Here is a 15,945-nt window from a genome sequence, read left to right as displayed (position 1 = left end):
ATTGGAGAGAGAGAGAGAGAGAGAGAGAGAGAGAGAGAGAGAGGGAGAGAGAGTGAGAGAGAGTCTTGGAGTTCTTGGTGCTTTTCAGTCCCTTTATCACGGCCAGTGCATCCCGAATCAGGGAGATACATCCTTGGTTTTTTGTGAGCCTGTCTGTTGGTGCCATTGTGGTCCTTGTTGTACACGTCCTATTCCATATGGACAGCTGGGCCCACGAGAAGAGAAAGGGATCCTTCACAAAACCCAAATTGTGTCCAGCTTTCAAATGCAGCATTGTTGTCTCTCAAAGAAAAACGAATTAAAAATTCGTGCTATATCTATTCTGGAAAGAGGCAAACCCATTCACAGATAACAGGGAGTCCTTCTTCCTTGATATAGCAGTGCTAACAACAGTTCTCTCATTCCCTTTGCCCTCTTTCACACACCCCCTCTTGTCTGCCTGTTAAAAGAGAATGATTATTGTCTGTTCTGCAAAGTCTGTGGCGATGCTCCTGCAAAACTATTTAAGACACTAAATTGCATGCATTTTATTCCGTGCCTTGTTCCCGCGTAGTACCCGGTGTTTGCGTATCTTTTTGTCGCTATGGAAAAAATCTCACAAGGCAACGAGACTATACATGGTGACTGCGGAATTTCATTGTAACTTCACATATAGCTATTCTAATTTCACATTTTCGCTGTCAGGAAAATATGCTATTTTTGGCTACATTCCTCTGATTAATTTATTACAAAACGGATGAGAGGTACGCATTCGAATTGTTCTGTTTTTTGCTCTCTCATTCTTTCTCGTTCTCTCTCATTCTCTCTCGTTCTCTCTCTCTCTCATTCTGTTTACCATAATTAATTAGTAAAACTATTGTAATACCAGTTATTGCAGTAGAACGTTACAGTAGGCTATATGCTTCTTAGACAGTTTTGGAAATCACAAAGTCAGCCCACTTTGACTAAAAGGAAATAATCTGAATTAATTTCTAGTCCTAACTGAAGATAATGCCCCGGGTTTTTTTTTTGTATCTAAAACGTTCTTGTGGCTCACATTGATCACAAGAACATGAGTACGTTCGTAATAAAATTCCACAGAAACCCAGAAGACATCATACAAACCTAGCTTTCTAATAGCACAGGAAACACTGAAAAAAAACCCCAGAAAGATAATTCATATCATCTGTGTCCTCTTGTTACGAGACCTGTGCTTAGCTGAAATGGGCTTCGGTTACAGAGTGTTTGAGTATAGAGACTCAATAAAGAAAGAAGGCGTAAACATTCTAGCAAACATCGACAAGAATGCGCTCAAACTAGCGCGTGGATAATACCATTTCATGGCTCAAAATAGAATTTTCAGGAAATGTGCACTTATGAGTCCTTGGATCTGCGCAGTCGTGACCATTTGAACCTAAGCATGAATCATTTTGTATCATGCACATCTCCACATAACAAGGGTTCTCACTGCAATAACAAGAGGGGCTTTTATTTAAAGGAAGTAATCTAGTATTTTATTGCCTCTCAGAAGATCCAGATTAGATTCACCCACCGTCACGGACAAGATATTGAACAAACTGCTGCAATGAGCCAGCTTCACGCTGGTTAGTGAAAATTGGCGTGAAGAATACCACAAGATGGCGACAGAGCCCCGTGCAAAGGTAAAACGGTGCGTTTTACCCATTGTCCTTGTTGCATTTTATTCATGAAACACTATAAAGAGGCCTTAAGTGTCCGTCTAAATGAGAATATCGTTCTTTAATTGTAACTGAGAGTTACAATGCTACCCAAGAGTGACAATGCCAAATCTAAATTCAACGTGAATGCTGTCAGCGTCCGTGAGTCGTGGGGGAGGCACCTTGTGTAGCGAAAGCGATGAAAATCCACTGAGAGGCGCAGTCGGCACGTGGAAATTCTCAGTCTACCTGCGAGGAAGGCCGACGAGCCCGGGTGTGGTTACAGCACTCTCCCACAGTTACTCCAAAGATTTCTTATGGACTTTAACTTTAAGCTGCACTGAGGATTTGCACAAGAAATCTACAACTACCCAACGAGCAGGGAAAGTATATTTTATTACCAGCACGGCATGTTATTTAAACGGTTTTAAAATACTAGCAATCTTATATCGACATTGTCCTACACATGAATACGTAGTCTATGTTTATCGCCTCAAACACAGCAGAATATTTTGTTGTGATTTTGCATAAACGTAGAGACGTATGAATGGCACGCTTTAAACGCTTGAAGTGTACTAAAAATTAATAACAAAGTTTCTAATAAAACTGCAGTGTTGAGCCAGGTGGCGCTCTTGTCACACTGATGATAAAAAAAACAGTCACCATGGTTGTTCATGCTTTCAGATTTGTTTTCATTCTTTTCAGCAAATTGTTTGCTTAATTTGACTAGCCTTATACACATTAACTGGTTAAGGCATTAAGGCCACGGCTCTTGGTCAAGACTGTGTTCAAACAGTAGCCGACTACACTATGAAGAGATATTTTGTTTAGTCTGTAATCACAGTAAGCCTGGATGACAACAATTCACTGACTTTTCTGACATGACATGAAACTTTTAAGACCTCATTGAGAATATTAAAACATTTAGTATATATATTTGGGCCAAGTTGAAACATTTTTGCCAAGTGACTGGATATACATTATTATTATTATTGTTGTTGTTTTGTTATTGTTGTTATTAAAACAGAAAAAAACAAACCCATAATTCCCATAGCCTAAATTATGAACCACATTCCAAACATCTTGAAAAAAACCTCACAGCGTCTTGGCATTCATGCTTGGTTGGTTGCTGGACATTCTTCCAGGTCAGACTTGTGGAGAGCACTCTTCTCCACAATCACAACAGTCTCGTGGTTCAGTGATCATTCAAGTCTCCTTCACCATTCCTGCCAGTGCCTGAACTTGGTGATGCGAAGAGGTGAACACACACTGGAGTTTTGTACACAGACATGTCTCTGTGGTGTGTCAGAAACCAGGGACAAACTTGAGATTTAAGATGTTTGAAATGTTAAGTCCATAAACAACCATGGAGTTTCACTTTGGTAGGCTGCTCAATTGAGCTGTTATTGTTGTATGTTACTATGTTAGAATCATTGTGGAAGTAGTAAATCGCTGAGGAAACATCTGAACATATTTTTTATTGCTCAGAATATATTGTATAGTTTTATACATCTATTGTGGAGGCCGTAAGTGGACTAATTGGTGTTTTGAGTTTTTAGGTTTGTTTATTGTTTATTTGCTTGGTTTTGCTTTTGGAATGACTTTAAAGATAATTTCATGAATGTCAACCAGTTAACAAGCTGGAATATAACATCACACCATGGTTCACAAAGTTCCCTTCTGTAGCGAAAACTGCTTTAGCGCAAGCAACAGAAACGAACACGAAACATCTAACAATAGTGTTCTGTGAGAGCAAACATAATCGTTCAGTGGTCTTTGGCTTTGAACTACATGTCCCATGCTGACGCAAGTGTTCCTCCATAGCCAATTTCTGCAGAAGGAGAGAAGAAGATGAACTACAGTGCATAGTAAGTCAACTGGTATCCTCCTCCAAGTGTGTTAAGATGCTGCTTAATGTATATTCGGTTTATCCTGTTTTGTTTTGCTACTGTGATGTGAAACAATGAAACACGAAGGTGTTCTTCACCGACCTTCAACCCGCAGGAAGACGCCTAGGAAAAGACGTTTCTCAAAGAGCCTCAGTAGCCACTCTCAGAAACATCTACCTCGTCTATGCATTCATAGAACGCTGTATGAGGCACACATCTCTTATAGTCACACTTAATACATTTATGATTACAGACTGGAGCCCATCTACTGGTAAACATCATATGTCGGCCTACCAGTTCGTTTCTGACCACCGGATCACTGTTGACCAAGTCTTGGATACATATTCTCATTAACACTATGGAGGTAGTGGCATGGTGGTGACCTATCCACCTTGTATAAGTTTATCAGCACTGTTGGCTGATGAACACAAATAAATGAGCTACAGTCATTGCACCTTTTATGGAGTGGTCCTATAAAATCCTAATACATTGTCTGGAGAATGTGAGAACAAAGTGGGTGTTTTTAATAAAGTGGCTGTAGAGTGTGGCTGTCCTCTGAAAAAAAAAAATAGACACGGACCTGCAGATGAAATGAAAACCACCTCTTTTTTTATCTAGCATTTCTGCAGTCCCACATTGTGTGTTAATGAAGGAATAGAGGTTGGCTAAACAATTCTAGGGTTTCTAATAATAAAGTTCCTGGGGTACATCTCTGTTAAGTTTGTTGTTGTTTCTAATTTGATTTTATTGCCATTGTACATATAAACCAATGTTCATTGCAATGAAAACCTTGTCTTGCTATGCTGCATCTCAAAGTAGCTACACAAAATATCTGTATAGCTAAATGCAATCTGAATTAGCTCAGTACAGTCGGTATAGAACATCTGTCCTTCAGATGATGATGTGTAAAGTTTAGTGATTCTATAATAGTTTCATAACTCTAAAATTATTATGGTACAATCATTATTGTTTTTCCACAGACCTTCTGCTCACTCAAGGCCTCATTTTATACGTCTTTAGCTAATGCTATGGTTTCCTAATATACTTTTAGATTCTCTGGATTAAGTCGAGTCTCATCACTACTGATTGAAGTGATTTTTTGGGGGATTCTCAGTGGACAAAAGGCTTGTCTAAGAACAGCATTAAGACCTGTCAATGAACAAATCTGTCTGGAGAGCTCAAACCCAGGAAGTGCCCCGCTAAAAGCACACTGGCTCCTGACCAGTGGAAGGCTTAGCCGTACACAGCTGTGTCTCAGCAGATGGCCCATAGAAGCATTTTAGAGCGCAGAAGTTAAGCTTCTCATGGAAAAATGTCGAGTATTCAGAAGAATAGAATAAAAAGTAGTTTTTTTTCATTCCATTAAAAAAAGAAAAAAAAAGAACTCCCCAAACTCTAGTAATATCATGTAGAGAGAGAGAGTTTTTGTAATCTTTAGAGGAGTGTCCTTCCAAAGCAGTGGGTTCATTCATTTACTGTAATGGCTTTAAAAGCTAGAACTGGATTTAGAAATGTGATTTAAATGAAGGCTGGGAGCTGAAAGGGAGACTGGGTTTTCTTCTCTGTCCTGCTATCATGCTGCGGTTCTCATTAAATCACAGTGAGTTTATCAGTAGCCACAAATGGACACGCCCCCATAAGGTAAGTCAGCTTCCTCAGTTAGTTTAATGACTTATTCAGCTAAATGATTAGATCTTGGCAAGAGGTTGAGTACTGAGTAGCCCATTTGCTTAGCTTTTACACTTAAAACCTTTGGAGATTCTTATTTCTTTATTGCTGCTAGCTTTATGTCATGAATAATTAGACTAAACACACACCCGTAAAAAACTAAATTAATTGGGATAATTAGATCTATAATAATAATAATTATTATTATTATTATAATTATTATTATATATAATAAAATATAATAATAATAATAGTAATAATATGATACATGTCTTTATTGCTGTTCTCAACTGGGAAGATTTGATTTGTACTTTGAAAAAGGCAATGAAAGAATGACAGAGGCAGGTTGTGCTAGATTTCAGGTGCTAAGACACTAAAAGAATGACCTGCAGTACTGAGACTAAACTTGGGAGCATTGAGGAGGCTGCTGAGACAACGTTTAGCGTGTGTCTGGAGGTGTAGGATGGACTTGGCAGAAAGCACCACCATGGAAGTCATTCAACTACTGCTGATGAAGGAAGGGTCCAGAAGCCAGCGTAAATCAAAGAGAATCTGGAAGATATGAACTCTTCTTGAGCTATGTGCATTAAGTCTTGTTGCTTAATGGTGTGTCTACTGGAGTCTACATGGGGTTTTGTCAGTATGTCAGTGAAAAAATTCATTATAGGAATCATGTTAAAGACACGGACTAGTTTCTCTAATAGCCTGTTTAATACCAAAACAGCTCATGCAGACAATTGCACATATTTAGTCAACAGTCACCATATTTTAATTTAATGTATAACTGATTTTACTGACATTCTGGAACTGGACATACTCAAGCAACAAAGAATTTTTAAGATGGTCACAGTCTTGCTCCTTCTCTTGAGAAGAACTAAGGTTTATTGTGAGTAGACACTGATCACAACTAATTCACTTCAAGACAAAATAAACTAATGGCTCTTTCAATACAAGTGAACAAGAGTCTAGTATAATCAAAATTCCAGTGATTCAGTTTTTGGGCAGGTAAACGAAATACAGACTTCAGAGTCTGACAAACATGATTGCAAATCTTTTGACAAATTGTTTTTCTGTCGAATTTAGACAATACAGCAATCTGTATGGAACATGTTATTTAAAAGTAATAAATCATGACATCATGTGTCAGTTGTTGAAGAAGTCCAACGTCAGGAGAAGCTGTTCCTTGTTGTTGTTTGGCTTGGTGGTCCTCTGCATCTAAAGACCTGTAGGAAGGTGTGGAGACATTTTAAAATGTCATTGATTCCCATTTTTGCTTCATATATTAAAGTATTCATGGTGTTCACAGGTTCGTATATAACATATTTATAGTTTGCTTATCTGCATAGCAAGTATTGATAATAAGTATTGATTAGTGTGCTATAATAATATCACAATATAAAAGAGTGATGGAGTACGTGAGTGAATACAAATAGAATAGACATGCCCTGGTTTCCTGGTAAAACTTTGTAACTCTGCTTATCAAGTAACAACCGGGCCTTGTCTGTTTGTCTGAGTGGAAGGCCAACCACACAGGTTGGTGACATCAGTATATGGTTATAAATGGAGGTTTGTACTCTGCATGGCAGAGTAATGTTTTCAGCTTGGCACCCAAATCCAGACTGTTGAATAAACAACCTTTACTTACTCAAGTGTGTTGCATGTCCTTCCTAAACAGAGAATTGGGGATTTTAAGAATAATTTCGCCAACAAAGGATGCAAGGACGTAACGCTGATCCTGATTGCTCTCCATCTGGAACTACACAGGTCCTTCAGAGAGATCAGGGTGTGGACAGCCATCTCTCCTGCAGTAGGTATTATGTGTGTTCAGTCTCTCCTGTATGGTCCAAAGCAGATGTTTAGAGATGATGGGCGGGTGCACTGTAATGAGAAAGACCACGTTATTAATGCCTGTGATGGGTGGAATGGTAATTGTCACATTTTTTAGAGAGAATGTAGTTACAGGATTTTTCAACCTGCATCAGCCTGCTGTATCGTTACTACTGGGTGTGAGATCATGGAGTGTTGGGTCATCTGCAAACTCGAGGAACTATACGTAGTCTGTGCAGCTGCAGCCATTGTGCTGAAGGACAAAGAGACAGAGGTGTGCATTCCCTAAGCGCTCCACCTGCTGCTGTCACACAATGGCACTTTTGTAAACTCGGCAGTGGGCTGCGGTAGCTGATTAAGGCACTCAAATAGTAGTCGGAAGGTTGCCGGTTCAAGACCCCTACTACTGCCAAGTTGTCACTGTTGAGTCCCTGAGCAAGGCCTTTGACCCTCAATTGCTTGAGTTATATTCAGCCATAATTGTAAGTGTAATGTGTTTAATAATTGTAAGTGTGAGATAAATGTAAAATTGAATCCTCTATGTGGTCTTAGAAGGTAAAAGATATCTGAAACACAGGTAAACAGTGGGTGCATTTGAAAACATTGCAGAGTATCTTCACTGGTACTTTTAAACATCTGCTCATTTTCCTGGAGTGATGTGCTGGACGTTCCACGCCTGTTTCTGTGGACACACGTGCTTCCACACTGGGAACCAGAGGATACGTTAACTCACTTGGGCTTTTCAGGTCATCCTCATAATTTCACCTCTCTCATGTCTACCACCATGCACATGTCATGCTCTGCATATACAAGGTCACCTCAGTCCTAGCAGTGATGATTGTTACTAGAGTACTCTTGTAATTTACACACGAATGCATATATGGAGAATAGTGGGTCACAAGCAGCACAGAGGGGCAATGACACGCTTCTTTATTCTTTCTTACCAATACTACGATAAACAGATTATACTACTGCCCAGATGTATAAGCTGTCCATCGGTTTAGCACTTTGTCAACTGACTCTGTGTTAGTCCAGTTCTGTTTCTTTGCTTGTTTGATGTTTGTCAGCCACAGGGGTCCTCATATGCCATGCCAAGGATGGTGACGAGGGCTGTGTATTTTAAACCCCCCAAGCCTGTGTGCCTCACAAACGTCTGCTGCCTCATACGCCAAGCAAAACTGACTGGCCAAATGTTAATATTAATGTGCATATTGATATGCAGACTCATGAGCAAGCCATGAGAAGTGGATGGAACTGGATCCATACAGGAGTGCACACTTGGACCCCAGTGCAGAGGTACATCAGCGATCCTGCTCACATGCACTATCTCTTGCAAATTCATTAATTTGCCCTGCCGTAAACTAGCTCTAATTTCTGTGCATTACTGCAAGTTTCATATTTTGTAGGTTGGTCTCATTTTTATAGCAAAGCTGAGTAACCAACAATTTTCATCAGTTTTGGATGTGAAGCAATAAAGATTGCTTATAAAGACATCTAAACAAATATAAATAAACCTTTTGTAACTTATACCTATTTTATGTGTGTGTATATACACATAACTATATGTATATACATGTGTGTGTGTGTGTGTGTGTGTGTGTGTGTTCTGACACAAACGGTAAGAGTCCATTAGTTTAGACTGCTGTCTGGATCATGTATTTGGAACTAAGTTAGACCGTAGGAACTGTGATCATAGGAAGGAAATAGGTGACTATAGAAATCAAAACTCCTCACGCCACACTGTAACAATAAAGGGCTTTAGATGAAACTGAGGAAATCTAACCAAAACTGTAAGATTGTCTTAATATTTACCAAAACTGTCACTTGTGTAGATTTGTCCAGCTTTTGAACATCAGTGCAATACAATATAAATGTATTGAACTGGACTTGTACATGTATTGTTCTTACCGTTGCTGACTTTTCCTTTGCTTGAGGTTTTGTGCTTTACATGCTTGATCATGTTTTCCTGGAGCAAACAGCAGTAAGCAAGCATAACAGATAACCACTAATTCTTCCCTCTGGCAAAGTAAGGTCATCACTGAAAGAACAGATTTACAACATCATTATCAAATGCCTTTGGCTGAAGAATTAATGTCAGTATTGCACTACACAAATGTGTTTCATCCAAGTTCTTTATGATGGCCCCACCATCTTGACCTAGGCTTCTGCTATTTGATGTTTTCATGGCGATGTTTTGTCTGGTTGTTTTAAACACTGGGAAGTACAGATACAGCAAATAAAGATTAGGCTGAAAAACAGAACAAAATTAAAGAAATAAAACTTCAAGTATCATTTTAGGGCACATTGTTAAGAGAATTATAAGGTCCAGGTTGTGGAAGGTTTACTGTTTTAAGTTACAACAGCATTTTAAAATTAATAATCTATTTGTTTGTTGATAGTAGTTTTTAAAAATCCCACTCAAGATAACTACAGCAGTAAATGGGTTTTCTGAACTGATGCAGAATGTTATCGTCTTAACTTGTTGGCTGAGACAGCTAGTTTTAGGTGAGATGAGACAAAAGGCATTATCAAAAGCTAAAAATAAACTTAAATAGTATGACACTGTCAGATATTCTTTGTCTATGTTGTGTAAGAATTCTGTGCTTTGTGGGATAGTAAACCTTATAATTCCTGATGACTTAAATTATTCCTGATAGCATTACACCAAACCTGTTTGGTTTTGGTTTTGCAAAGATATTCGGATACCAGCCAGGGGTGAGTTTCCCAAAACGTTCTTAACGCTAAGTACTTTGTAACCTCGTACTTACGAACGTTCGTAAATTTACGCCGGTTTCCCAAAAGTCTTCGTAACCAACGTCGTACTTAAACTCGTTCGTAAATCTACGAGTGGTCTGACCCTGTCGTAACTCGCTAAGTTGTTCTTAACCTGAAGTTCACGCGCAGTTCTGTCTGAAAAACGATAGAGGCCGCTGATTATCCCTTTAAAAACGCTCCGAACTACGCACGCTTGTGTGTACAACACGAATCCACGAACAGGTAAATGTACTTTTGAAAGCGTAATTGTGTCACATAAATTCGATCCAATGTCCTTAGTTCAATACTGCGCATAAATATACATACTAAATCGAAATGATTGTTTTCACAAAATACAACATACTACACATATAAATGGCATAAATGCAGACGCTCTTTTTGTATCTGGAGCCTTTGGCTTTCAATAGAAATTACCTCCTCGCTGCCTCTACATTAGTTGTAAAGAGCATGTGATGGTCTTTCAATATGTTGTGCAGAGGAAGGGCCAGAAGATGGGACAGGACTGTTGGAGGGAAAAGAAGGTTGCACAGGGGATGCAGGTGAGGTGGGGTGGTCGGGAACTCATTTGAAGCTACATGTATCCAGTGATGCCTTGGGATGCAGTTGGGCCCAGTATTCCCAGGGCTTTTTCCTCTTCTGGTGTGAGGGCTGTTGTGGATGATTGACCCCCACCAGTCTTAGTCCTCTCTTTACTAGGTTCCACTCCCTTTCTTTTTACATGACTAGCGAAGTCATGCCATTTTTGCGTATGTCCCTTGCAGATCTCTTGTATGCACTGCAGGCACTTATTTTTTAGGCAATTTCTTCCCATTTATTTGTTGAGCTTCCCAGAGCTTTGGAGAATAGTATGCTCTTGTTTTCTTCAATTTCTTCCAGCATTTGTGTTAGTTCGTCCTGAGAAAAAATTAGTTTGCGTGGTCGGTTTGCCATGCTTGCTGCTTGATTGCTTCTAAAGATAAAGGTTAATTGCCTATTTATAGAGTAGGCTTGGCGATGGACAGCAATTACAAATTAGCTATTTTTATTTTTTTACATACATGTTGTGTAAATACTTTTTTGTTGTTTGATTTTATGATTATTAGTTACATACCGACACTTTTGTGGCTTAATAATATAGAAATGTATGTAAATCGGTGGTTCAGTTTTCGACTGGCAGACCCTGTTCTGAGCAAACGCGGGGGCGGAGTCAAGTAAGTGTTACTTAGGGACTCGTTCGCAGGGGTGGAATTTACTCACATTACTGTAATTGAGTACTTTTTATGAGTAATTTGTAATTTTCTGAGTAGTTTTTGAAATATGTAATTTTTACTTTTACTTGAGTACACTTTGACCCAAGTAGTTTTACTTCACTACATTTGAAAAAAATATTGATGGTGAAAAATTAAATGCGGGCAGAAATTTAAACTTCTGAGTCCCAGAACTGAAGGCCAATTGCGTGGCCTTGCCTTGCGCGTGCCCTTTCCATTGTCTCATAATCAGGTCGGAATCTGGTGCACTTTTTTTCCAAAAGGATGAGATTGTTCTATCTTTAAATCTTCTATCTATCAGGTTCTGTGGGATCCTGTGGACATTTTATTGTGAAAAGTGGAATCCTGTGGGCACTGTATTTTGAATAGTTGGATCCTGTGAGCGTTTTAAATGGTGGAATCCTGTGCGCATTTTGTTTTATTTTGAGATGTGGGATCTTGTGGTCATTTTATATTTTATTTTGAGTTGTGGCAACCTGTGGGCATTTTATTGTGAATAGTGGGATCCGGTGGGCACTGTATTGTGAATAGTTGGATCCTGTGAGCACTTACTTTTAAATTGTGGGATCCTATGAGCATTTTAAAATTTTTTATGTGGGATCCTGTGGGCATTTTATTGTGAGTAGTGGAATCCTGTTTAGTTTGATTTGTGGCATTTTGTTTTTTGAATAATTTGTAATTTAAATTTCTTTATTCTTATCATAGTGTTGTCCGTTGGACAATAGGACTGAAAATTGTTTGCACTTTATGGTACAGGTTGTGACTGTCCTTGTGCTGTGAGGATGTATGTTCCTGAGCCCAGCTGATCTTTTTGCAAGTGTGGATGTGCACTTAAATACACTTTGAAATCGATTAAAACAACTTGTGCTGAATTTGGTTCATGATTCATCCATGCATTAAATAACTGAAAGTAACTAAGTAACCTTTACTCAAATTACATTTTAAATGAAGTAATTTTGTACTTTTACTTGAGTAAATTTTGAGATGGGTAATTTTACTTTTACTCTGAGTGAGTAGATTTTAGGCAAAGTAATGATACTTTTACTCAATTACAATTTTTCAGTACTCTTTCCACCTCTGCTCGTTCGTAAGTTTGAAAGATAAGAAGGGTTTTGGGAAATCGGCGTAAAAACAGCGTTCTTACGTAGTTCTTAAAGTTGTTCGTAAATCGCTAAGTTCAATCGCTTTCGGGAAACTCACCCCAGATTGTTTTGTGTGGCTAAATGATTTAGAATGTAGAGAACATATTCAATCTTTTGTTTTAGGCAGATCAGAATCTCGAATTCCTCTTGAATATAGATGTTACCAGTGTTGATTTCTTATACTAGATACAGAAAAAAGCATTATATCTGAAAATACTAATCAGTGTATATTCTAATGTACTTTTAATGTCAATCCGGAATAGGTTTTCCTTATAACAACTATTACAATAATAATAACAACTATTACAATAACCAATATTCAAAATATATTTATTGATTAGTAATAACAATTTCATGCAGAGTCTTTCTTTTTCTGTTTTAGCTGTTACACACTGAAGATATCCAGTGTCTTTACACAGCCAATATCTTTACATAGCCAATGTCTTTACACAGGTAATATCTTTACCTAGCCAATGTCTTTACATATTCAATATCTTTACACAGGCAATGTCTTTACACAGGCAATGTCTTTACACAGCCAATGTTTTTACACAGCTGTCACGTAGGGCTATGCCCCCTCTCCTAGCTGTTACTCCGGTTTCCCTGTTCCTTGTGTCTGTGTTGTTCCCTGCTCCTTGATCCCGCCTTGTCTGTTTCTATGGTTTCCCCTCGTCTGCCATACCCATATCGTTATTGTCTTCACCTGTTTCTAGTCTAGTTCAATGTATTTATAGTCCCTGTGTCTGTAACGTGGCTTGCGCCACGGAGCGAGGAGACGGACACAATCGCTGAGAGGAGCGAGATTTGTTAAAGGGAATACCAAAATCAGAGTCGAAAGGACAGGCGTGGGTCAAACCGGGAGGGCAGCCAGAACAGGTAAGGTACACGGGCATAATGGGACAGGGAACTTAAACACGACGGGGAGACACGGAGCAGGCAGAACAAACACGGAAAACAGAAACACAGCGTAAACTCACGAATGCACGTACCGACGGGATGAACAAACCAACTGATAGACAAAATCACGGATGACACGACTGGGGAATGACGGGACTTATATACATAGAACCAAACTAGGGACAGGTGATGACAATGACACAGGGGCGTGGTAACAAAGAGGAATCATCAAAATAAACGAGCGGGGCGTGGTAAACAGGTACGAAACACAGACACGAGGGAGTTTGGAGTGACAGCTAACGGAGGGGGGCATGGTCATACGTGACAGTGTCTCCCATATCGGTCATCTGTTATTTTGTGCTATGAGCCCGTTTGTACATTCATGTTCCTTGTGATCGCTGCCGTTTGTAAGTTTGTGCTTTTGTGTTATCCGTTATCAGTGTGTTTTGCCTGTCCTTCCTTAGTTAGCCTGCCTTGTTGTTTTCGTTCCCTATTAGTATGCCTGTGTACATTTCATGTTCATACTCCCTGCCCGGTATTACAACTCTGCCTATGGAATTCCATTTAATAAATCTCGCTCTCCTCAGAGTCCGTTACAACAGCCAATGTTTTTACACAGAGAATATCTTTACATAGCCAATGTCTTTACACAGGCAATGCTTTTACTCAGACAATATATTCTACATAGCCAATGTCTTTACACAGACAATGTCTTTACATAGCCAATGTTTTTACACAGGCAATATCTTTACATAACCAATGTCTTTACATAGCCATTGTCTTTACACAGGCAATATCTTTACATAGTCAATGTCTTTACACAGACAATGTCTTTACATAACCAATGTCTTTACATAGCCATTGTCTTTACACAGTCAATATCTTTACATAGCCAATGTCTTTACACAGGTAATATCTTTACCTAGCCAATGGCTTTACATATTCAATATCTTTACAAGGAGAATATCTTTACACAGCCGATGTTTTTACACAGAGAATATCTTTACATAGCCAATGTCTTTACACAGGCAATGTTTTTACACAGGCAATATATTTACATAGCCAATGTCTTTACACAGGCAATGTCTTTACATAACCAATGTTTTACACAGGTAATATCTTTACATAGCCAATGTCTTTACACAGGCAATATCTTTACATAACCAATGTCTTTACATATCCAATATCTTTACCATACCTGTCAAGTGTCCCGTTTTGGCCGGGACAGTCCCGTATTTTACCGCTCTGTCCCGGCGACGTCCCGTATTTTTATTTTCCCGTATTTGTCCCGTATTTTCAGTTTTCAATTTTTATTTTTTTAAAGCATTCATGTGCCGCTCCAAACAGAATTCTGTCACTAGCCTCGCGAGAACTGCCACCCAGACTACTGCAGGTAGCAGTTCTCGCGAGGCTAGTGACAGAATTCTGTTTGGCGCGGCACATGAATGCTTTAAAAAATATATAAATTAAAACTCGCGGGTTTAGTGTCGACAGTGGGAGCAAACGTGGAACAACAAATCAGGATTTAACGAGAGAAGGCAGTCCAGCCTAAAAGCTAAGCGTACGTGTAAGTACCTTGATGAATGAGACAGGGAATTTATTTTCCTAAAGAGGAGCATGAAGGGGCACAGCTACTCATTCTGTAAGATATGTAGCTGTGATTTTAGTGTCTCTCATGGGGGAAGGAACTATGTCCGTCAGCACGAACAATCTGCCAAGCACAAACGCGGGCTAAAGGCACAGAAATATGCCCAGGAGATGTCCCCATTTGTAGCTAGAAATACCACTAGAATTTTTTAATTTTTTTATTCATTTGTAGTTCAAAACATATTTGGGGTGTTTTTTTCTTCACTTTTGCCACTACAAAGATGTTTCTCCTACAGCCTCGATTGCGGCTATATGCAAATAACTGATTATGCAAATTCTGCAATGACGTCATATACGGGAAATGTCCCGTATTTTTTAATACAAAACTTGACAGGTATGATCTTTACACAACCAATGTTTTTACACAGAGAATATCTTTACATAGCCAATGTCTTTACACAGGCAATGTTTTTACACAGGCAATACATTTACATAGCCAATGTCTTTACACAGGCAATATATTTACATAGCCAATGTCTTTACACAGGCAATGTCTTTACATAGCCAATGCTTTTACACAGCCAATGTGTTTACATAGCCAATGTCTTTACACAGGCAATGTCTTCATAGCCAATGTTTTTACACAGGTAATATCTTTACATAGCCAATGTCTTTACACAGGCAATGTTTTACACAGGCAATACATTTACATTGCCAATGTCTTTACACAGGCAATGTCTTTACACAGCTAATGTTTTTACACAGGCAATATATTTACACAGGCAATGTCTTTACATAGCCAATGTCTTTACACAGGCAATGTCTTTACATAGCCAATGTTTTTACACAGGCAATGTTTTACACAGGCAATATATTTACATTGCCAATGTCTTTACACAGGCAATGTCTTTACACAGCTAATGTTTTTACACAGGCAATATATTTACATTGCCAATGTCTTTACACAGGCAATGTCTTTACACAGCTAATGTTTTTACACAGGCAATATATTTACACAGGTAATATCTTTACATAGCCAATGTCTTTACACAGGCAATGTTTTACACGGGCAATATATTTACATAGCCAATGTCTTTACACAGGCAATGTCTTTACACAGCCAATGGTTTTACACAGGCAATATCTTTACATAGTCAATATCTTTACCTAGCCAATGTCTTTACATATCCAATGTATTTACACAGGCATTGCCTTTACACAAGCAATATCTATCATAGCCAATGTCGTTACACAGCCA

At 38.8% G+C, this 15,945-nt stretch overlaps 1 long non-coding RNA gene across 1 annotated transcript; it reads right to left on the bottom strand.

Moving 5' to 3' along the window:
* Positions 1-5,966: 5,966 nt before the first annotated feature.
* On the bottom strand, positions 5,967-9,029 carry LOC143481067 (uncharacterized). The gene is made up of 3 exons (XR_013121952.1): positions 8,948-9,029; positions 6,858-7,090; positions 5,967-6,435 (listed from the first exon to the last, which is right to left on the bottom strand). It is a non-coding gene; the product is annotated as an uncharacterized LOC143481067 (long non-coding RNA).
* Between the last annotated feature and the right edge of the window lie 6,916 nt (positions 9,030-15,945).

The sequence above is a fragment of the Brachyhypopomus gauderio genome, chromosome 17 (assembly GCF_052324685.1).
Source record: "Brachyhypopomus gauderio isolate BG-103 chromosome 17, BGAUD_0.2, whole genome shotgun sequence".
Taxonomy (NCBI): domain Eukaryota; kingdom Metazoa; phylum Chordata; class Actinopteri; order Gymnotiformes; family Hypopomidae; genus Brachyhypopomus; species Brachyhypopomus gauderio.
The sequence above is the reverse complement of the archived record's forward strand: the minus strand, read 5'-3'. Positions and strand labels throughout refer to the sequence as shown.